The sequence below is a fragment of the Panthera pardus genome, unplaced genomic scaffold, assembly GCF_024362965.1.
Source record: "Panthera pardus isolate Hobbes unplaced genomic scaffold, ASM2436296v1 HiC_scaffold_2, whole genome shotgun sequence".
NCBI lineage: Eukaryota > Metazoa > Chordata > Mammalia > Carnivora > Felidae > Panthera > Panthera pardus.
Window position 1 is genome coordinate 79,956,009 of NW_026526765.1, and position 25,610 is coordinate 79,981,618.

The 25,610-nt window shown below is 34.9% G+C and overlaps 1 long non-coding RNA gene across 1 annotated transcript in view; it reads right to left on the reverse strand.

Moving 5' to 3' along the window:
* LOC128778281 (uncharacterized) overlaps nt 1-25,610 on the reverse strand; it is a 151,264-nt gene that overhangs the window by 28,537 nt on the left and 97,117 nt on the right. The window contains exon 3 of the long non-coding RNA XR_008423791.1: nt 22,738-22,855. This is a non-coding gene — a long non-coding RNA (uncharacterized LOC128778281). The remainder of the gene's footprint in view (nt 1-22,737; nt 22,856-25,610) is intronic.

The following is a 25,610-nucleotide window of genomic DNA, read 5'->3' on the forward strand; positions in this document are numbered from 1 at the left end:
ATAAATTAAAAAAAAAACATTAAACACAAATAAATAAATACATGCCTTTGTGGAGTTTATCCATGAAAATTTTCTAAAAGTTTGAAACAGATTTTTTGTTTTTAGTTGCAATAAAAACCCTGGTCACTGTATATTTGAGTGATATTTTTCATTCCTCCAAATTTTACAATTTGCTTCCAACCTCTTTTGGAAGCAGGGAGAATCTCAAACTTTAAAATTAGGGTTCCAATGTCTACAGTGCAAACACACCTAGCATTCCCATATTATACTACAATCATTAGGCCAACCCAGCTGATCAATCTCCACAAAAGGAGAATACTTTAAAGTATTGGGATACAATATTTCATTAAGCAAAATGTTCTACAAATATTATCAAGAGCTGATATGTGTTAGAACAAATGGGAAATCATCCTGATGATATAAAAGAACATCAACAATTTTGCTGAAAAGCTCAGTAGAAAATTAGTGTCGACTCAATTTTTATTTAAAATAATGCAAAGTGACTATTGTGGTTCTTAATGATTCCTGGGCAAAAATTCACATTAAATGATTTTTTAATTTTTTACAGAAAAATTTAATATGTAACTGGAAATTATCTTAGCTCAACATTTACTCAGAGGAGTGTGTGTGTAGAATTTATATTGAGTGACTTTTTCCTCACCAACCTCAGTAAATATGTTAGCCCTGATTTCTCTAAAACAAAGCAAAACAAAAACAAAAATAAAAAATGAACAAACACACAAAATACCTGCCTTTCTCACTGAACAAAGATGACCAAACAGAATTTTAAGCCAAAAACACTAGATGTTTAGAAATATCTGGAAAACGTTAATTTGGGTTATCTTCCAATAGAAGAAAAAGCATAATTACTCATGATAGTATTTGAAGCCTGGGATTTATCTATCAGACTTCTGGCATGTTTAATAATATATCTTGGAAAGAATAAATTTTTTTAAAAAAGAAAGAAAAGGAGAGAAAGAGAGAGAGGAAATGAAAGTTAATCATATATTTGCAACTGAATTACATTTTAAAGACTTTCCTATTTTATAGCCATATAAGCTGTGGCACATTCTGAAACATCCATAAAATGACTTCTATCTCATTTGTATTCTGCATTTGTAAATTCTGTCTCAAGTAAAATAAGCAATTGGGTGCAACATTTGCAAACTTTTGTAAATAATGTTTTAATTACTCTGCACTCCTGAAACCTTCTGTTTGGATTCAATGCAGTGATGTCAAACATTATGAGCATGTTTATTACTTTGGAGTGGGGTGGGACACTTATATGGTACATGTGTGTATTTTAGGAGACTGTGCTATATAATTCAAACACACACACACACACAGGATTACAGGTAATTTCATTTTTAAACCACATTAACACAAAATGATTATTGGTTTCGGTAAGTCTAACACTTCACAGAATTTGAGCTTAAATGAAAAATAGTTTACAATTCCAATGGCCTCTGAATTTACCATACGCCCTACTATGATAACAAACCAAAAAGAAATATTAGCAATATAATTCAATCTTTTAAGAAGAAGAATTCTTAGAATATCATGAATTGATATTAGTTTTAATTCTAGCCTTTTTTTACTCGTTCATTTGTTCATTTATTCAAAAAATGTTTATTAAGTTTCTTCTCTTGGCAGCCCATGGACTAGGCACCCACAACACAAAACACACAAGTAAAGAAGTACTGTCTCTTAAGGAAGACCAGCTGCTGAATTTATCCTCCTTTCCTTTCAAGGAGGTACCCTATGTAACTTGAAATACACAAGAGTTAATATATAAACACAAGTCTTGCAAGTAAATCTTCTTTCAACTTTCATGGGACTCTTCCTCCTAGAAATTAAAGTTCATGCCAATTTACCAAACTTTGACTTTATTCCATTCCAGTAGCCTTCACTCATATTACCACATCCAAAACTTTCACATTTCTGGAATAATAATCTAAATTTTTTTCTGGCCCAAATATCCCATTATTTCATTCTTTCACTACTTTCCTTTTATTACAAGTTGTCATTTCACATTATCAAAATCCTCCATTCCTTTAATATCTGTATTTTTTACATCCTGCTTTTTAAATTTCTTTCCTTGAAGAGCTAGCAGACCATGATAGATCATTTTCCCATTTCTACCTTCCACTTCAATTTAACTTGAATAAACTCAAAGGTTTGTATTTTCCATTCCCTATAGCTAGGCTCCTGGGTACTGCACAGCAAAATCACACTACCCTATTGATTTGTTTCACAAGAAGTCAGCATCTTCAAAGTCATCTGAATCATCAACCAGGTATAAAAATTTTGTAACTGTCCCTGATCATATATCTCTGTCAGTTTCCTCACATTTAAGATATGCATAAATGTATTTAAATGCCATAACAGAAGGTCCTTATCACCTACTACCACCATTTTAAAAAATAATAATAATCCCTTCAGCAAGAGTGCCCTTTGCTTGGAATTCCTTGTCTTTATCTATATTTCAACCCATCTTCCTTACTCAAGATTGAGTAAATCTTCAACCTTCTTCTCACAGATTGTGCTTCACTAGTTTCATACTCTCTCCACCATCTTTTACTTTTCTACCCTTTATCTCATATCAAATCCCATTTTACAAAACTTTTCCTTGACTTATAGCTGACTCTTTTCCTCTTACTTTCTATAGTCAAGATTCTTAGATCATTGTACTAGTAGTTTTCCCTATCATTTCCATTCTCAACCGCTAAGCACTTGCTTCCAACCTATCTCCAAAGGCACTGCTTACTAATGGCCTCTTAGTTCCCAAGTTAAAGTGAAATGTTCTGTCAGTACACACTTTGATACTTCTGTCATACCTGACATTAGCAACCACCGCTTGAAATTTTCTTCTTCCCTGATGTTTTGAACTCAACTATTTTCCAATTTTTCATCCTTCCTTTCAGGCCACTCTTCAACAGAGTCCTTCTATGTCCATCTCCTTCATTCACATCTCTGTAAGTTTGTGCTCCCTTTGGCCCTTTCCACACTTCTTATGCTAGATATTTCATATTGTTGATTGCAATCACATTCTTGGTTTCATCTGGCACATAAATGCCAATGATCCCCAAACCATTTTAGATCCCCATCTCCCTCTTTTTAAAATTTTTTTTAATGTTTATTTCTGAGAGAGAGAGCATAGCAGAGGTCAGGCAGAGAGAGAAGGAGACACAGAATTGGAAGCAGGCTCCAGGCTCTGAGCTGTCAGCACAGAGCCCAATACAGGGCTTGAACTCATGAACTGCAAGATCATGACCTGAGCAGAAGTTGGACACACAACTGACTGAGCCACCCAGGCACCCCAATCCCCATCTCCTTCTTAAGCAACAGACTCATATATGTTACTGCCTAATGGCTAACTGAGCTTCAAATAGTGTATAATATCTATTAAGTACTCATCATGCATATGCGGCCTAGAATAGGCACAGTTCTAAATTTTTAAATATATGAATTCATCTATTCTTCACAATAATCGTAAGCAAGTACCATCATTATCTCTGCTTTATAGATGAGAAAACTGAGACTAAGAGTGTTCACCCAAGGACACAGAGCTTATAGAAGGGAAAGCAATCTTAACTATTGTACTAAATTTTCTAGAGGTCCTGCAAATACTCAAAGCTGAAAATATTTAAACTTTAGGAACCCTTCCTTATTTATGTCTACTGGTTTAGATGCCCAGCTTCTGTGTTTCCATGGCTCTCTACTTAGCACTCTTCTGTAATTGTTTTTTTCTCTTCTGTCCATCTTACTAGATTATTAGTTGCTTATGACCCAGATCATGCCTTTTATTCCTGAACACCTGAAACATGACACAGTGCTTCACATATAATATGATTTAATTTTATTAGTTGAATAAATGGGTTTAAAAATATTTATGATAATATTTTTCTCATCATTTCACTGATCTCTACAAGAAATTTTATTGTAATGTGAAAGACAACCAAAATAGCTCTCTTTTTCATTTTCCTCCGTACGACAAACTCTTAGAAAATAATATAAGTTTTGTTTGTTTGTTTTGGCCATAGATTGAAATCTTTCAATTTGATTGACTTAAAACTTTTGATATGCCAAACTTCAAAACAGTATTTCCAACACCACTATATTTTAGTTTAAAAAACTATGTGTATGTAAACACACATATATTGCATGTGTAGGAGAGAAAGGTGAATGGCAATTCATCTAATTGGCAATGGTAATAATGTCTGAGAAGTAGGATTAGAAGAAGTTTATTTCCTGCATTATAAATATTTATACCATTTGTGCTTTCCATAAGGCAGACATATTTTAAATTTTATGATTACTTTTATATTAAAAAAGAAATTTTAATGAAAAGCAGAATGCCTATTTGTAAAGAGAAAAAGTATTTCATAGTGGAATCTCACCATAACATTATGAGTATAATGAAATTCTATCCTTAAATAAGCAATTAAACTTGCTTAGAGAGGTCCAAAATGAACCTACTGTATGTCAAATTCTGTGAAAATGTCATAGGCTTCAAATGCATTTATTAAATTTCTGTAAAGGTTACTTCTTTTGACCCAATGCTCAAACACACTAACACTCAAACAATAACTCAAACTAATGTTATAATTCTTTTTTTTTTTTTTTTTCTGGCGGGGCGGGGGAGGGGGGTCATTTAAAAATTGTTAGTGAAAAGCCTGAGAGAGTTTTCTTCCCAGCAATTTCCGAAGGACTTATTTTTAAAATCCAAACAGTGGTTTAGAATTTCAAATCAGTAACAATGTGTGTTTAGACTGAAAAATTAAAATATATTTCAAACTAAATATTTCAAAATCAATTTCTTTCATGTTTACTCATCAATTCTTCAGTTCTGAGCTCTATGTTTTCCCTGAAACAGTTGACAGTTTTGCTTTTGGTATTAAATAACATAAGATTAGTCTGCCTAAGGGACCATCTGTTGTTCCATACCCTGTCATGACAATTCTGAAGCCTTCAGAACTGCATCCTGTGGTTAAGCGGGAAAGAAGGGCATTTTCTATCAAGAGCCTAAGCCTCAAAAATGTTGTTCATTCCAAATGAATCAACATACAGCTTTGACATATGTCAGGCACAATAGGACGATTTTGTTTCATTATATATGAACATTACACGATGTTTTAGCAGATGGGAATGTAAGGCTTTTTTGTTTGTTTGCTTGTTTTTATTTCATTAGGCTGTGTTTTACAATAGAGACACATTATTAAATGCCTCAAGGGGTTTTCTTCATTTTATTTTATGAGTTACTACTAATATTCCTGATAAAGTTATAAGTAAAAACAAAGTCCAATTTATTACATGTTAAGTAGTTTTTAGCAATCAGCAATATTTATACCCTTTTGAAGTCACAAAAGAGAAAAGCTGTCTTCTACCTCCACTTCAAAAATCCTTTAACAGAGTCTGAAAAAGCTCAAGATAATATGATAAGTACATGCAATGAGGTTGTTACAAATAAGAGTAAACAAATTCATTCGGATTTAGTAAGGGAAGGTTAAGAAAACCTTTCCAAAAGTCTGGAGCTTTCTACTAAATTGTAAAATAACTTTGACATGTATGGCATAAGGGAATGTGTTGAAAAGTATTCCTGAGTCTACCCTAGAATTCCTTCACTTTTAAGAAAAATCATATAAAGTTAGTTTAAATACTAGCATATTTCTGTTTTATATACTTATTTTTATCTATATGTAATTATTTCATTGCTTCAAAATATAAACCACCTTCAAAATAAAATACCAGAAGTATTTTATTGATCAGGTTCTTAAGCATCCATGGAATTCTTAAAACTCATGGGTCATGGGCCATGGGGGTATGCAAAAAACAAACAAACAAACAAATAAACAAAAAACATGGTCTAAAAGCTTTACAAAGGGTACAACCAAGAATCAAGGATCACCTTCTGAGATGCAAAAGAAGACCCAATAGGAAATAGATAAATACAGTCACCTCCAAAAGTAGGAAACTTTAAAGATTTCCTGTAAACATGTTTACCAATGAGACCACAGTGACCCAAGGCCTCTAGGGAGAAGGCCAGGCTGACTCCAGGATTCAGTCACCATAACAAATATGCCTCTCAACTTCAACTTAATTGATTAATGCAAAGAGGGAATTAAGCAGCTACCAATATGAGTATAATGTGTCAGATAATTATTGTCTTGTTAAAATAGAAAAGCTGCAGAATCTAGAAATAAAAATGAGCTAAGGGAACAAAGTTTGTGTCTATTATGATCCATATATCCAGACCTTGCTTTTGGCAGAAAAGCTGTTCAGCTACTAAATAGCTATATTCTATACCTGTAAATTACTTCTTTCAAGTTCTCCCCTAGGATGAATGAAACATCTCCCTAAACCGTCATAAACCTTATGCTACTATTTTTTAGAGCATCCTTCTGATTACTAATATTGTTTTCCAGTTTCCTTCACATAGAAGGAAGGCGATGATCCAGTTACAGAATATATCTCCATAACAAGTTAATGTTATACTTGCAACTTATAAAATCTTCTCTGATGAGTTCAGGTAGTATGAATTGACTGATTCAATTATGTCCATGGAAAAACAAAATTTTATTTCCTCATTTTATGAATTTGAAATCTCATATCATGACAGGTAGCCCAAAAGGCCCTGCCTCCACCCTAGGATTTTTGTTTTCCTATCATCTCTTGATGCCATCATGCATCCAAAAGTCATTAAGACAGAGGTCACCTCTCAGTGAGCTCAAGCCCTATTAGAGGACTTAAATGTGTATAGTTTTTTGTATTGGAACAGAAGAATTAGCTTATCCTGGATATTCAAGCACTATGAAAATACCAACAAGGAGAAGATACATTTTACTGAAGGAATAAAAGGATCTTGATAAAGGAATCTGGTAGTCAATCAAAGAATATTTTTCAGGTAATGTAGGATAGAACTGAGCTTTGAATTTTGACAGAGTAGAAGGAATGGAAATGCCAGGCTAAAATAAAAAGAACCATGAGTGAGGTGTTGTCTATGCTTAAGTAATTCAGAGATGTTAAGTTAACTGATTTTATGATACGTAACAGAAGAGGCTCTAAAGATAAGTTGCTTTGAACCCTAGTCCAGACCTGGTTTTCTTTGTATACCAAGGTAAGGATTGTGGGCTTTTTATTTTTAAGTACCTGGAAGAGAAATATGTTTGAGCAGAGCTACTACTTGCTGGGTTTGTCTATGCAAAGATCACTCTAGCAGTCAGTAGGAAGAACAGATTTTGTATGGACAAGACAGAAAGCAGTGTGTTCAGTGGTGAAGCTATTGTAATGATTGAGATGAGAGTTAATAAGGACCTGAATCAGCAGAGTGGCAATACAATAAAAAGAAGGCAAGATATAGGCCATTATTAAATCTAGTTAATAACTCAATTGTTTTACTTTATGTGCCTTGTGTACTCAAATCCTGATATTAATTACAACATTGAAGACTGGCTACAACGAACTAGAAGATAGTATCAATATAAAATAATATGAGAGGTGCCTGGATGACTACCTCAGTTAAGTGTCTGACTCTTGATTTCAGCTGGGGTCATGATCTCATCATTCATGGGTTCAATCCCTGTATCAGGCTTTGCACTGACAGTACAGAGTCTGCTTAAATTCTCTCTCTCTCCCTCTCTCTGCCCCTCCCCTGATATGCTCATGCTCTCTCAGAATAAATAAATACATTTAAAAAAGTAAAACAAAAAATAAATAAATTTGATAATGTACATATTTTATAAAATCCATTTATTACTCAACCTCAGAAGTTTTACTTCTGTGATTATGAGTAAAATTATGCAGCAGATCTGTAATATTACCTGGTTCATAGAGTTGTACTTTAAAAACATTGATTTGATTCTCTTTCTTAATTGAGAAAGTTACTGAAACAATTAAATTTCTAGTTACCCGGAACTGAGGACCAGGAAGAACTAAATGTGGTCAATATAAAGATGGTACTTCTGTGTCATACCATCCAAGTAGCCTTCCCAGGACTGTTGAAGCATCTTTCGTTGACAAATGAGAGCATATGCACCTCATCTTCCTAAGAAGATCCATTCATTCACTTATTCATTCACTCACTCGGCCCATATTTCGTGAACGTTCACTAGGTGTCAGAGAGAATATTTGGTTTGGGGTAAACAGAGACAAAAGGAGACAAAGTTGCTGCCTTCAAGGGAGCTCCTAGTCTCATAAGGGCAATGGTAAAGAAAGGTTAAAGCAACTGGGTAACATGTTATGACAGAATATAGGGCACATTGAGGCAGTGGACCTGGATGTCAGAAAAGGGAGGAAGGGACGGGATGGTCAGAAAAGTTCGTCCAGAAAAAGGAATATCTAAGTCCTAATGAATGAGGAGTGATAATTAAAGAATAATAAAATATACTCACACTTGAATGGATTTATATTTCTTATGCTAATAGCTTGAGCTGTTTTATCTAAAAGTTTAATATAGGTGTATAGCTAAAAATATTTTAATTTTTCTTTTAATGTTATAGTAAGAAATACATCTAGTTTTTATTTCTAAATTTCCAAATGTGTTGTTTAATTAAAATTTGGTAAAACTAAACACTATTATAACATTGTATTCTCAAAGGATAAAGATGAAAACATCATCCTTTTCTATAATACATTAGTAAATTAAAATTTTCCTTAAAAAGAGTAAAAGAAAAGATTACCAGACAGAGACCCAAATACTCCTCAGCCCTGTCTTCTTGGTTCCTAAAATTTATCATGGGCCATTGTTTTCTGGATGGTTATTTAGGAGGAAAAATGTATTTGCTTGAGACTGTTGATATGGAAATTTTCCATCATTAAAATCCTGGTGTTGAAACATTTCTAGAGATCATGTAACCCAACCTCCCTATTTTTGCATCTGAAGGTAAATTGAGGCTCATAACATTTAAGTGGCTTACAAGTTTATGCATTAAGCTTCTTCAAGAACTAGAAATATAATCCAGGCTCCTCAAAATACAATTTTCTTTCCACTTTTGTAATTTGCTGATAAAATTAGCTGTTGTTTTATGGTACAACTGTTGAGCAGAAGTTAGCAGGTCTCAGCTATTGTCTGTTCCTCTTTCTGTAGATCCCATGTTGAAGGAAATTATTGCCTCCATTGCCAAATATTTGTAAGTCATTCTAAGATCCTCAGTCCTACAATTGTCCTACAATTTTTCACCAAGTCCTGTTAGTTACACTTTGAAATATGTTTCAAATATGTTCCTTCCTTATTATCCTTCCTGCTGTTGATCTAATCGAAGCAGTCAGTAATTGATTACTATAATTATTTTCCTACCTTCAGTTCCTCCTCCAATCTAACCTCCTATTTGCTCTAGAATGAACTTTTAAGATGGCAATTCTGGTCACTGTCTGCCAGTTTAAAGTCCTCCAATGGACAGGGTGCCTGGGTGGCTCAGTCGGTTAAGTGTCTTACCTCAGCTCAGGTCGTGATCTCACAGTCATGGATTTGAGCCCTGCATAAGGCTCTTTGCTATCAGCACAGATCCTGCTTTGGATCCTCACTCAGTCTCCATCTCTCTGCCCTTCCCCCTTTCACACACTTTCTCTCTCAGAATAAATAAACATACATACATACATACATACATACATACATACATACATACATACATAAAGTCCTCCAATGGCCTACTGCTGCCACAAGACAAAGTCCAAGAGTACCAGATACTACATGATCCAGACCCCAATCATATCTCCCACCATAACCCCACTTTCACCCTACAAGCAGTTTCCTGAAGGTGAAATGCTGTGTCTTGCCTCTATGCATGTTGTATTTCTCCTTAGAATATCCTCTTCCTCCTTACCATGTAGCTAACTCATTCTCACCTTTCAAGATATCCTCAAGTTCAACTTTCTCTGGGTAGTCTTCACTGGCATTGCTCCAGCACCTGGAGGTGTAGGTGCCTCACTTTTAAGTTCCCAAAACATTCCGGACACATATCAATCATAGCATTTACCAAACTGCAATATAACTGTAAATTTATAAGTCTATCTCTTCCAGTAACCTTGAACTTCTTAAAGGTAGGGACCCACTTTCATCCCTAGATCCACTAGAACCTAGCACAATAATTAAAAGATAATTTGTACACAATAAACTCGTTGAATAAAAGAAATGATTAAAACCGAGTAAATGAAAGAATGCATAAGTGAAGGAATATCTATAAGGCAAATAAAACAGAAGCCCATATCTTAAAATATACTTACAGAGACTGGCACCAGAGAAATGATTTTTGTTACACAAGTCTAATTGCTAAAAGAAATATGCTAAGTTTTGAGTCTGTGTATTACATACCGCAAAATAAAATATATTTATGGATGAGAATTTTTTGTAGGAATATGTTTTGTAGTAAAAACCTCACCTTCATTTTATCTACTTTGATCTTTAAACTAAAAGGTCTTTTAAGGATGCTCACGCCTTCTGTATAAAATCATTGAGTTTTTAAACTTCTGCTCATGAGATCTTTCTTCTGCCTTTTTGATCAACTAATGAGATACCCACTAGTGCCAGACATTTCATGAATAGACAATGTGGGGCCCTGTCTGCTGTGATTGCTTCTGTAGGCTATCATCAGTGCGAGTGCTGTACAACTTGGGTGCAGAGGTATGAACAGTTCTAAATATTATTAAGAATACAAATGCAATGGACAAGAGTATGTATCAAAAGAAAAAAGTATATCCCTCACCACTTAAATCTCTGTTTAAATGCCACAGCAAGTCTTCCTTTGATCTTTTCTGTGACCTTTTCAAGCACTAATTATTTTTTTAATGATCTATGAATTCAAATACATGTTTGTCATTGCCCTTCCTATGATGCATTACAGGGTATTAGCAAAGCAAAATAAATCTGATATTGAAGGTTTAATTGCACAGCTTTTGCATATACTTAATAGGCAATGCAAAACCTTCTCAGCAGGTGCACTATGAGATGAAGTGATTTTTCATGAATAATTCATAATATTTTTAAGAAGCACTTCTGCTAAGATACAATCGGCAATAATGTTTTTCAAGAGAGATCAGTGAAAATCTGAAGCTGTCATTGTCAATTTGTTTTAGTTCAGATTCAAAAGGTCACCCACTTGACACAATGGAAACTAGAAATGCCCTTTTGGATTTTTTTATTTCAACATGGTATACTTCATAATTTCTATCTAAAATATTTTTGAGACCTGAAAAGTAATTAATTTTATACTACCTAATAAAAATTACTTATAAAAAATAAAATTTTATGTTAATTCCCAATAAATTAATTTCAAAAGCATTCTCTAACTAGGTAGAAATCAACCTTAGGATCCCCTGCTGTAAAATATCTGGGAGAATTTATGTTAAACTGACATCTTACTCTTCCATGGACCTGAAAGTCTGTGACTCAAATCATGGCCTTATATAGACTGTCATTAAAAATGTCATTTTGGGGGGATGCCTGGGTGGCTAAATCGGTTAAGCGTCTGACTCTTGATTTTGGCTCAGGTCATGATCTCACAGTTTGTGAGTTCCAGTCCCACATCAGGTTCTGTTCTGGCAGCATGAAGTCTGCTTGGGATTCTGTCTCCCTCCCTCTTGGTCTCTCCCTCACTTGTGCATGTGTGCATGCTCTCTCTCTCTCTCTCTCTCTCTCTCTCTGTGTCAAAAAAAAAAAACCCAAAATGTTGTTTTGGGGGCATCTGGGTGGCTCAGTCAGTTAAGTGTCTGACTCTTGATTTGGGCTCAGGTCATGATCTCATGGTTCATGGGATCAAGCCCTGCTTCCGGCTCTGTGCTGACAGCATGGAGCCTGCTTGGGATTCTCTCTCTCCTCTCTCTCTGCCCCTCCCCTACTTACACACACACTCTCTCTCTCTCTCTCAAAATAAATAAACATATTTTAAAATGTCATTTTTATCTCTCAAAGAGATATAAAAGCCTTCCATAGGGATTTTTACTTACATAATACTATTTTATATCCAAGATTATTGTATATGGCAGACAGGTAGATAGTAACTTCATTTTTGAGATGAAAAATTAATAGCATAAAAGGTTAAAAGTCGTAAAACTAAGAGAGATAAGACCAAGATTCAGGAATAAAACACCTTTGTTAACTGCTATTATTGCCCAGGACAATAAAAATACTATAAAAATACTATTCCTGTGGACATTTTTTCTTCATAAAATGCACATTTGAATTATAGGTAATAGATATCATGATATATGCTATGTGGAATAAGGAAAATAGCCTCTCAAATTTTAGGTTTAAGGGACAAAATAAATCAAAATATAAGACATGTTATGAGTATATATATTCTGAATTGTTTATCCCCCCAAAATAAAATTTTGACTGTATCCCTTACTGCATATAGCATACAGTACAGGACCTGTTACCTATAACTCAAATAGGCTTTGTATGAAGAGAACACCCTAAAAAATAAAACTTGGATAGAATATATTCTTTATCTATGAATATTATACTTATCTAACATAGGACTACTTTCTAAAAAAAAAAAAAATACTTTATATCAGTACTTTTTATCTCTACCATTACTTAAAAGCAACATTTAAAAAATTATCTAAGCCCTAATGATTTTTGGCTAAACATAACAGTTAGTATATGTCAGAGATCCAAAAAGGTTTTCAATCCCTTTTTAGGTTTTTAAGAGAGAGAGAAAACGACCTTTGTTTTTGTTCAGAATATAAGTAAATAAATAAAAGAAGTAAACTGGTAGAACAAGTCCAGATCATAATGGCCCCTAAAATTTTACCTGACTGGCTCGATGAAGGCAAGATATTCCTATGACTTGGAAATGTTTTCAAAAGCTCTGCTGTTCTAGGGGTTGGGAGGTTGAAGTGGTTGCTGACACTGATACCGGTAGAAGCAGCAGGGATCAAGCCCAGATGTTTTAGCCCAAGTTCTGATTTAATTTCTTGTCATCAGTAACCTCACATCATAGTGGTTATCTATGTCCTCCAAAAAGCATTTCCTTCTCCTCCACCTTTGTCATCAGCCAGACCCCAAGACCTGACCTTTACTGCCCACCTGCTTGTACTTACTAACCTTTGTCTTATTTCTTTTTTTTCTTAATCTCTTCTTTCCAGTTTACCTCTTAACTCAGACAAGTGAAAGGTGAAACCACCCGTTAGGTGAAAGTGAGTGCCTTGACAAGACCTGCCTCTGGTCCAGGCCACTCTGATCATTTGAACTAAACCCCCATCTCATGCCTCCGCAGATGGACCATGGAGTCACCACTGAAATGGTCTGCAATTACCTATACCTCATTGTGATACTAAAATCTCTGCCCAGGGAGGGAGCCTCAACCTCCTTTACATAACATACAATGTACATCTAGGCCTGTTTCTTTAAGGTGCATATAAGACCTTATGCCCTCCTCTACCTACAGTGACAAGGCTTCCCTCTGGAACTTTCATCCTAACCCTAAACAAAAGGTACCCATTCACGTTCTCTGGAGGACTCAAGGGTTGGAAGCTATCCCCAGTGATCTCCTCATTTGCTGCAAATATAGTTGACCTTGTGTTAGATCCACCTGGTGTATCTATAGACTCACCAAAAAGCGAGCTTGTGTTGGTTTGGTCACACCTTTAATGCCAGGTTCTCTATTTGACTACTCTGCTTTATCATTCATTTCTCTTCTCAGAAAGAGGGGGTGCTCTTCCAATACTGACTCCCAAACTCCCTAACTCACTTCTGAGGCACCATGAAAGGGCCATAAATAAACTATGATTTGGAACCAGGATCTAGAGCTGCCCCGACTTCTTGTTTTCTAACATCTACTTCTGCTTCAGGGTACTTTCTCCTATGTTTGATTCTATTTTCTTTCTTTTATTTCTTTCTTTCTTTCTTTCTTTCTTTCTTTCTTTCTTTCTTTCTTTCTTTCTTTCTTTCTTTTTCTTTCTTTCAAGAGAATCTTTAGCAGACTTTACACCCAGCATGGAGACCAACATGGGGTGGGGTTCCATCTCACCATCAATGACATCATGACCTGAGCCAAAATCAAGAGTCAGGTGCTCAATCGACTGAGCCACCTAGGCAACCCTCATATGTTTGATTCTTAAGACACATACAAGCAAACAAACCAACCAAAGAAATATTTGTTAGATCCTCAACTTCTCCATTTACTTCTCTTTTTACCCTTCCTGTATTCAGGTTTCTTGTTAACAAATCTTTAAAACTGAGCAAAAGTCTAAATGTAAAAAAAAAAAAATTTTAAAAAGGGGGCGCCAGGGTGGCTCAGTCGGTTGAACATTCGACTTTGGCTCAGGTCATGATCTCGCAGTTTGTGGGTTCGAGCCCCACGTCCGGCTCTGTGCTGACAGCTCCGAGCCTGGAGCCTGCTTTGTATTCTGTGTCTCCTTCTCTCTCTGCCCCTCCCCAACTTGTGCTCTGTCTCTCTCTCTGTCTCTCAAAAATAAATAAATGTAAAAAAAAAAAGATTTTTAAGCTGAGCAAAAGACTTAAAACTCAACAATAAGAAAATAAACAAACCATTTAAAAAATAAGCAAAAGATCTCACCAGAGAATATATACAGATAGCTAATAGGAATATGGAAAGATGATCAACAACATTTGTCACTAAAGAATTGCAAACTAAAAACACAATAATACACCAGTATACCCTATTAGAAACTAAAATCCAAAAATGTGACCACACCAAGTGTTGTCAAGGATGAAGAGCAACATGAATTTTCATCTGTTACTGGTGGGATTGCAAAATGGTACAGCCTCTTTGGAAGATAGTTTGGCAATTTCTGACAAAGCTGAACATAGGAACTCTATACCAAAGAAAACAATCTGATTGAAACATGGGCAGAGGATCTTTTCCAAAGAAGACATATAGATAACCAAACATGTACATGAAAAGGTGTTAAACATCACTAAATATCAGGGAAATGCAAACCCAAACCACAATGCGATATCACCTCACACCTGTTAGAATGGCAAGAATCAAAAAGACAAGAAATAACAAATGTTGTTTGAGAATATGAAGAAAAGAGAACCCTCATGCACTGGTGGTGAGAAATGTAGATTGGTGCAGCCACTAGGAGAAACAGTATGGAACTTCCTCAAAAAATGAAAAATGGAACCACTGTATGATCAAGCAATTTTTCCAAAGAAAATGAAAACATTAACTTGAAAAGATGTATGCACCCCCATGTTCATTGTTTACCAGGGCCAAAAAAGGGAAGCAACAGCCTAGTATCCATTGATGGAAAGAGAAAATAGGAAACACACACACACACACACACACACACACACTGGACTATTATTCAGCCGTAAGAAAGAAGGAAAGCTTGCCATTTGTGACAATATGGATGGACCTTTAGGGCATTATGCTAAGTGAAATAAGTCAAACAAAGAAAGACAAATACCATATGATTTCACTAATATGTACAATTCCCACCACCCCCCTCAAAAAATGAGTGCATAGATACAGAGAACAGATCAGTGGTCACCAGAGGCGGAGGGGGTTGGGTAAAATGAGTAAAGGGGGTTAAAATGCAAATGTTCAGCTACAAAAGAAATAAGTTATGGGAATATAATATAAAACATCGTGACTATAGGTAATAATATTATATATTTGAATCTTGCTAAAAGAGTAGTTCCTAAAAGTTTCATCACAAGAAAAAAAATTTGTAACTATATATGATGATGGATGTTAGCTAGGCTTACTGTGGTGATCATTTCACAATATATACAGATATCATTATGTTGTAGACCTGAAACAAATATAAAGCTCTATGTCAATTATAGCTAAATAATAAATCTTAAAGCTGAATACAGTATTACTACAGAATCCAGCAATTACATTACTGTGTATTTTTTACATAACTGATTTGAAAACGCATCTACACAAAAAAGTGCACACAAATGTTTATATCAGTTTAATTCATAATTACTAAAACCTGTAGGCAACCAAGATGTTTTTCAATAAATGAGTGTAAGAAAAAACTCTGGTCCATACATACAATGATGGTTATTGAACGATTAAAAAAAAGAAGATCTAAAACGCCATTGAAAAGTTATGAATGAATCTTACATGTGTATTGCTATTTGAAAGAAGCCAGTCTGAAAAGGCTGCATACTTCATGATTTTATTTATGTGACAACATGGAAAAGACAAAACTATAAAGATGATAACCATATCAGTGGTTGCCAGAAGCTCAAGTGGGTGAGGAGGATTAATTAGGTGAAACTACTCTGTATGAAATTGTAATGGCAAATACAAGATGTTAAGCATTTGTTAAATCTAACTGAACTATTTAGCATACAAAGTGAAACTTCATATACACAATTTTTTTTGAAAAATCATTTAAGGTGTCACATGGTCTCAGAATACAATGCAGATTGTGATGAAAGAACCTAATTATATTACAAATGTGTGAAACAACCTCACTAAAGGGGGAGGGGGGGAAAAGGTGTTAACCTAAGTAGCTTTGGAAATGAGTGGAGCCAGGTTTCCCATTTTTAGAATGGTAGGATGTAGATAAGTGAAGGGAGAAGTCTAGAATATCCATATGGTAATGCAGTAGATTCTGAGACAACAGCATGAACTAGTGTTTGGTTTAATATAGGTATAGATGGCTACACAAAGAAATATTTTATTATATGTGTACCTACACAGTTTAGTATACACACATATCTATTCTTGCTTTTTCAGCTGAGAGGGCTTAAAAGCAATGATATCCCATTCACAATGGTAGACCTAGCCCCAAATCTTGCTTTCCAATACCATTCTCCAATAAAAGGAACCAGGTATCTTGGGAGTAATGGCTGCTTCTAGGATTGGGGCAAGAACTATACAAGATGAGCCTGGAGGGTCTTGTAGTGCCAGAAAGTAAAGAAGTGCACACATACACACACACACAATGTAGCTATGTCAAAGAGACACAGGAGTCAACTTGAAGAGCTCTCAGTAACCAAAGTTAGAATAATTTGAGCAACAAAATAAAGTAGTATTGCATTATAACCAAAGCATAAAATAAATATTCATTATTTTATACTCATCTCAGCAAATGATTAATAAATAAATGGGGAAGAATAGACAATTGCCAATGCAGAATTCCAAATAAATTATATAGATACTCCACCCTCAGGAGGTAGAGCATAACTTGCCCCTCTTTTTAAAAAAAATTTTTTTAAGTTTATTTATTTATTTTTGAAAGATAGAGAGAGAGAGCAGAGAAGGGGCAGAGAGAGAGGGAGAGAGAGAATCCCAAGCAGGCTCCACACCGCCAGCATGGAGCTCAATGTGGGGCTCAAACTCACAAACTGTGAGATCATGACCCCAGCTGAAATCAAGAGTCAGATGCTTAATCAACTGAGCCACCCAGGTGTCCCATAACTTCCCCCTCCTTAAGTGTGGACTGCACAAAGTGATTTCCCACCCAGGAATATAGTATGGAAAGAGGAGGAAAGAGTAGCCTTACAGTGGAAAAACCTGACAAACACTACTTCAGCCAGGTGATCAAGGTCCATATTGACAGAAGACATGCGTCAGTATGTTACATTGATAACATATACCTGAATAGGATTTGATAAAAATGGCACTTTACCTTTATTATCTTCCTCCACAAAACACATAATCTCAGTCTAATCATAAGAAAATCATACTACAAATCCCAACCAATGAACATTTCACAGAATACTTGCCTAGGACTTTTCAGAACAGTCAAAGACATTAAAAACAAGGAAAGTCTTAGAAACCATCAAACCAAGAAGTGCCTAAGGAGACAATATAACTAAATACAAGGTACATCCTGAATGACATCCCAAGTAGAAAAATAAAAAAGTAAATATTAATAAAGTATGTACCTTATTTAATAACATATCAATATAGACTCACTTATAACAAATGTACCACACTGTGTAAAATGTTAATAGTAAGGGAAACAAGATATATGTAATTATGTGAAAACTCTCTGTAGTAAGTTCACAGATTTTCTGTAACTCTAAAACTGTTCTAAAATAAAAAAAAATAATTAAAAATCAATTAATTAATTTCAGGGGATAATAAGGAAACAATTCATTATCTTGACAGCTGGTGAATTAATGCAAAGAATCATTCATTTACCCTGTCATTTATAAATGAATTGTACCCTGAGTAATTTGGGTGGCTCTTAATGTGTCAACTTGGCTAGGCTGAATCACATTTCCAGGGTATCCCTTCATGTATGTTTCTGGTGAGGGTGGGCCATAAGAGAGAACCCAAGGCCCGTTCAGGCTTATTGTGGCCCAAAGCACACTGAAAAGGTGATGCCAGTCTCCTTCAGGTTAGATTGCTTGAGAATGTAGCCCAAAGCAAGTGATAAACTTCATCTTTCACTAAATATTAGCATGAGACTGATATATAAAAAACAATTACCATCACGGAAACTTGAAAAAAAATTTGAAGACAGAGGAAGCAAGACAGAAGTCATAGTTTTGTAAAGTAACCTAGGAAGTGATTTCCATCATTTTTGTTATATTTTGTTCCTTACAAGAGAGCCACTGGGTCCAGCCCATACTCAAAAAGAAGCATTTACACAAGGGCCTGAATACCAGGAGACAGAGATCATTTGGGAGCCTTTTTTATAAACTGCTTACCAAAGTTTGCCCTCAGACCCTCACTGAGTCTCATCCCTCCCACATGCAAAACACACTCATCCCGGAGCGCCTGGGTGGCGCAGTCGGTTAAGCGTCCGACTTCAGCCAGGTCACGATCTCGCGGTCCGTGAGTTCAAGCCCCACGTCAGGCTCTGGGCTGATGGCTCGGAGCCTGGAGCCTGTTTCCGATTCTGTGTCTCCCTCTCTCTCTGCCCCTCCCCCGTTCATGCTCTGTCTCTCTCTCTGTCCCAAAAATAAATAAAAAAAAAAAAATTTAAAAAAACAAAAAAAAAAACAAAAAAAAAAACAAAAAAAAAAACACACTCATCCCTTCCTAGAATCCATCAAATTCTCATCACTTCACAAAATCAGCTCACCGTCCAGAATCTCTTCATCAAAATCAAGTACATGTGGATGGAGCTCCTCACATGCAGTAACTATTTTATTTTTTGTTTTGGAAATTAAAGATGCTTAATTTCTAAATCTAAAAGTTGAAAATAAATCATTAACTTTAAGGTAAAACCCCCCTTTCTGTCATTAGCAAGTCTTGCATCTTCTATCATCTATCTATCTATCTATCTATCTATCTATCTATTATTATTATATATATATTATGTATACATACATATATATTATATATGCAGTGAATGTATAAGAAGTTCTAAAGAGAAGGATTAGGATAGCTTAGTTAACAATAACCAGGTTCATTGATTAATTTTGACAAGGATCTTTATTAAATGTTCATTTGCATCCAAAAGACTGACAAGAAATTCGGGTTAGCTGGTAGATTAGAACTCAGATGTTTGATTAATCTAATTTTTCTCTGTCCTATTTTGATGTATAAAGGTGGCATCTGTGACAATTTTCAATTAATATTAAGGAATTTAAAACCAAATTGCTTCCCAAAGTAGTTGAAACTCATTAATTCACAAATGACAGAAGCTCACTTGACACTAGTATAATAAATGCAACCAGGAATTTATTAGTTCATATAACTGGGAAATTTAAGAGTGGACCTGAATTCAGATGTAATGGGACCTCAAATAACAGCAGACCCTCCAGCTTCCCTCTTTCTTTGGGCCTCTGAACTACTTCTCTGAGAGTGTTAGCAAACTTTCTGTAGGCACATACCAACCCAGCAAATGACAACAAGCAAAGGGAGATCTCTGCCTTTTGATAGTCAAAATATAAAGTTCCAGAGAAGGCCTCTGACTGGCCCATCTTGGCCACTATCTGCTGGGCATATCCTTGAACAAGAAGCAGTGTACTGCCATCACAAACTCACGAGAATGGGAATAGAGGAGGGCCAGTACCCTAAAGGAAAGCAGGTGGTTACTGTGGTTACCAGAAAAGGAAGGAAAGAGTAGTAGGACAGACTGAAAAAATGGTTTCACCATAAGGTCTAATTTTATTTTTTTTAAGTTTTTATTTATTTTGAGATGGGGTAGGGGCAGAGAGAAAGAGAGAGAGAGAGAGAGAGAGAGTCCCAAGGATTCCGCACTGTCAGCATGGAGCCACATGTGGGGCTTAAACTCACAAACCTTGAGATCATGACCTGAGCTGAAATAGAGTCTGATGCTTAACCAACTGAGCCACCCAGGTGCTCCTATAATGTCTAATTTTAAATCTAAATCAATTATTATGTGAGTTATCTAGCCAAACCTAAAAGGTACAAAGAAACCAACATCTCGGGGCGCCTGGGTGGCGCAGTCGGTTAAGCGTCCGACTTCAGCCAGGTCACGATCTCGCGGTCCGTGAGTTCGAGCCCCGCGTCAGGCTCTGGGCTGATGGCTCGGAGCCTGGAGCCTGTTTCCGATTCTGTGTCTCCCTCTCTCTCTGCCCCTCAGCCGTTCATGCTCTGTCTCTCTCTGTCCCAAAAATAAATAAAAAACGTTGAAAAAAAAAATTTTTTAAAAAAAAAAAGAAACCAACATCTGAGTTCAGGCCACTATACTGCTCTTGAAAATTAATACTCTTTATAGTCATTCTTACTAATTATATATTCGAACTTTCAGTACCTTGTTATTTAAGGTTTCAAACTTGACTAGACTATATGTATTTGTTTTTTACCTGAATAAAGTTTTACTTTATAGTAGTCTGAGTACATTGGTGTTGTAAATTAATGTTAAAATAATTTTTAGGTCTGGGTGCCTGGCTGGCACAGTTGGAGGAGCATGTCACTCTTGATCTCAAGGTCATAAGTTTAATGTTTGGTGTAGAGATTACTTATTTTTTTAACTAGAAAAAATAGTTTTTAGTTATGATTCAAATTTAAAAGTTATTCAATATAACTTTTCCAATAAAAACACAGTATATGCAAACATAGCATGTTCTAAAAAGTATCTTTCTCCAATAATGAGTTGATACTGCTGACATGTTATTTATTTTGAATTATATTTTCAACTTTTTTGCTTTAAAATCATACACAGATATGAAAAAAGAAGAAAACAAATGAGTAACATTTTAAGGTAAACTCACTTATCACTACTGCCCAGATCATAAAATAGAATTTTGCAAGCCACTCAGTAGCCCCTCTATGTAACTCATCACCATAACAAGTCCCTCTTTCCCCCAAATTTAACCATGATCCTGACATTTATAACAACTACTTCTTTATGTTACATTGTAGTTTTATCACCTAAGTATTGTTAAATTAATTAAACAAGGAGACCATCAAATCAAAATGATTCTAATGTCATGGCCTATGAAAGTAAGCAAACCAAAATGCCTAAGCCTGTAAATGCCTCACAGTTATGAAATCGAAACCTCAGGACAACCAATCACAAACAACCAGCTAGGCTTTAAGCTCCAGCCATTCAATAATTTCCTTACTTTGCTTCCAGCTTTTCTCTGTCTCACGCCACCACCTATAGAAGGATTGCTCCTAACCACTTCCACTTTGGCACTGCCCAATTGGAATGGATTTTTGATCAAATAAACTCTTAAAAATCTTAATATGTCTCAATTTATCTTTCAACAGCATGCATCCCTGCATACCATAGTTCAATCTTGGCCCCCTTTTGAAAATTTGCTGTTTCTTTTAAGTCTCTTTTAATCTATAGGTTTCTCCTTCACCCCTTTCTGCCCATAATAATTTATCTGTTAAAAAACCTGGGGCATTTGATCTGTAGAATATCCATGCAGGAAATTTAATTAGTAGCTCTGAGATTACAATAATTTAAATTAATCAATTCATTAATAACCAAAAAAAAAAAAAAAAAAAAGAATATCCCTGCAGTTTCCCTTAGCAGTTTAGTTCTTCCAAGTCTATTCCTTCAGCTCCCTCAGGGATCCCATGACGTTCCTAAGACTCTGTTTAAAGTAGCTAGAGTGAATCCAAGTGCCTGTAGCTAAGAACCCTGATTATAAAATGGGAATAACACTTTTATTACAAAGAAAATTTCACATATTTAATTTTATGTGTGTAAAGTCAAATGTAGGATGAAGATACAAGTTTTCTGCGAGAGAATGCTTATGAAATTTTTATTACTCTAGACAAAAAAAAACAAATCCATACAATGAGGAAGTTTCGGCTTAGTTTCTTAAAGTCATGTAGACATGAAGTTGGCAAATATTTCTAAAGGTGTTTATCACTTATTAGAGGTCCACAGAGAAATCTCTGTCAATCGGATTATAATAGGCAAAGATGTGTGTTCATGTGAACGAACATCTCCATGCAGAGAAACATGTACTGAGAGACTTGTGGCAGAACTTAGGTTTGTAATATTTCTAACAAAACCCACATTAGCTGTACAATTTGAAAAAAAAATATGATTTAATCTTTAATAAGCATAAACAATGTACATGATACTCTCCCACATTAGAGGGTAATCATTTATCTTTACATTCAGGTCAAAATGCTCATACAATTTAAATAAAACCCAAAACAAAAGACTCAAACATAGATATCCTTAACAAAAACCAAAATCTGTAAGTATGAAGTGACTTTAAGTGTAACCTATTAGATGTAATGTAGGAAAGACCAATCTAGATTCAGAATTACTTGAAGAGAGAGCCAGGAAACAGCAAGTAAGATTGTTTACAAATATTGACTGTCATCATTCTAACCCAGTACCTTTACTGACAACTTTATTCTGTAAATACCAAAGAAAAAAACTGAGAAAAAATGGATAATAATTTAATAAACTTACCGTATATTTTCTATGTTTTCCATTTTACCTGGCAAAGGTACAGAATTGTAATTACAATTTTAGTGAAATGTATCTTTGGCATCAACCAGAGTGGTGGAAAGCTCTCCAGTAACAGTACCTAATAAAAAGATCAGAACATAGTGCCAAGATATATAATAGGTATTTATAGGTTGTAATATCATGATGACAAAGATGTTAGCAGAGATAATGCTAAAAATCTATACATACATTATGAAGTAATATCAAGAGTGACCTCTTCAAAAATACCTAGCTTAAAACAAATCACTCTTTGTATTCCAAGAATTTCCTTATTCAGTTATATTTTACTTAATATCAAAATTCATTTACACTCCAACATAGGTCTACAGAGCACTAAAAGACCAGCCTACAGTGGAATGGCAAGTGTGTGGCAGGCACGGTGCTATTTGTACCAACCCTATGTTTATATCAGATATTTCTAACTGATCATATAAAGAGCTGGGCAAAGAGTCAGATTCTTTTTTTAACTTCAGTGTTCCAGGTAGCCATTATTAATTGAACAAACACAGGTGATCCTTGAGATAAAACCTATATGCCCTCCTTGGCCTGGAGTAAATAGGCAAGAAAATAAGCTTGTATTATTTGGCAAAAGATAAGAAAACACAATGACCAGTAATAAACAATAAGACTATGCATCACTGATAATTTCTAAGAATAATGCTTTATACTGGGAAAAGTTATTAACTTAGATTTACAAAATCATTTTTTCAAGTGGTATGAGAGTCAAGTTATTTCAATCCCTTTTTTTTCAAACCATATTATCTCATCTTCTAAACTACATAGAGTGCTTATGTGCATTCTTATAAAACTAATAGTCCATAAAAAGTAATATACCATGAATACCCTTTACAATGCATGTTTCTGAAGAAAGCACATGTGTGAAATAGACTAACCATATTGCATCAAATTTTGATATATAAAAGTATACTTCTTTCAAATTTAAATTCAACTTAAAAAAATTACTGGGTTTCTACCCTTGGCAACAGAGCTGTAAAGATTACTGTACAGTGATTCAGAATATATGCTCTGGAATCCTAATGCTTAGAGTCAAATGCTGGCCCCATCACTCACTAGCTATGTGGTCTTGGGACAAGTCACTTCTCTATGTCTGAGTTTCCTCATCTGTAAGATTGGGTAAAAATATTGCCTATGCCATTGTAACTTGCATAGACTAAAAAAATATGATATTGCAGCATATACTATGGCATCTACCTCTAGCAAATACTCAACAGTTTCAGGTATCATTATTGTTGTTATTGTTGTTGTTACACAAAGTTACTATTATTATTATACAAAGACCAATATGATTCATTTATTATTTTCACCTCCTGCTTCAAGAGTCTGGGAGCACAGAGTGTGAGAATACTTGTAGAGTGGGAGATGGGAGGAAGAAATAGATCATGAATCACAGAATAATACCGCTATAATATACAGCAGAATAATATTGGAACGCTGACACAAAAATTATTATATAAGCTCAACCTTAATTGTTACAACTCAAAATAACAGGTGAAAAAGTTAAGAAAGTTTTCATTGAGGGGGCGCCTGGGTGGCTCAGTCGGTTAAGCGTCCGACTTCAGCTCAGGTCACGATCTCACGGTCTGTGACTCCGTGAGTTCGAGCCCCGCGTCGGGCTCTGGGCTGATGGCTCAGAGCCTGGAGCCTGCTTCCGATTCTGTGTCTCCCTCTCTCTCTGCCCCTCCCCTGTTCATGCTCTGTCTCTCTCTGTCTCAAAAATAAATAAACGTTAAAAAAAAAAATTAAAAAAAAAAAAAGAAAGTTTTCATTGAGAAGATGAAATTTGAGAAATACCTGAGAAGAAGCACATGATTTCAACAGACAGAAGGATCAACATGAGGAGAGCCAGAAAGAAAGACATGTTTGTAGAGCATTGAGCCAAGATAATAGTAGCAAGTAGGGGAAATGTAAAAATATAATTTAAAAGGCACACTGAACCACATTTTGAAGGACAAAGAATGTTGTGGTGAAAGACTGAATATTTTTAATGAAGTATAATTAATATACAATGTTATATTAGTTTCAGGTATACAACATATTGATTCAACAATTCTATACATTACTGTAATATTATTACAATATTAATCAACTATATTCCTCACTCTATACTTTTAATCTCCCTAGAAATTAAACGAGAGATTCAGCATGTAATCTGGATCTAGATGTCTGTTTTAATAATAAGTCACAATTGGGCACCTTTGTGAGGTAATGATTACCCCACCTCCAAAACTTAAGAGACCAGTCAAGTGTACTTTATTATTTACTTACTTCAAATTATAAAGAAATATTACTTTCATTAATGCTTTAGAATTACGAAGAAAGTTTTGTAAAATCTAATTTATCTCAGAATTTTCACAATGATCCTCAAACCTGTTTTACCCTCTAATAATAACCAATAAATACAGGCTATGTAAAAAATTTTATAAAACTGATATTTTTAAACATATTAACAATATCTAGGTAATAACCCATATTAATAGAAACTCCTTATATATATAAAAAGACAATCTCCAAATATTCACTTATTATAAAAGTAATTATTAAGGTTGAAATTCTATCTTCAGCTAAAAAGCACTGGGTTTAGTTTTATAAAGTCTAGAAAATGAGCATAAAAACATCTCTTCAAACAAGGTTATCTATTTAAGAAAACAAGAAACGCATGTTTTAAAAAAATAAAAGAAAATACCACGTTCAATCACAAGAATATTAACTTTTTTGAGAGCTATATAATTTACATCTGGTATCTCATTGAATCCACCCAGCAGTCCTGGTTTTGCAAGAAGAAGTCACCAATAATCCTTGCTCTTGCTAGCACA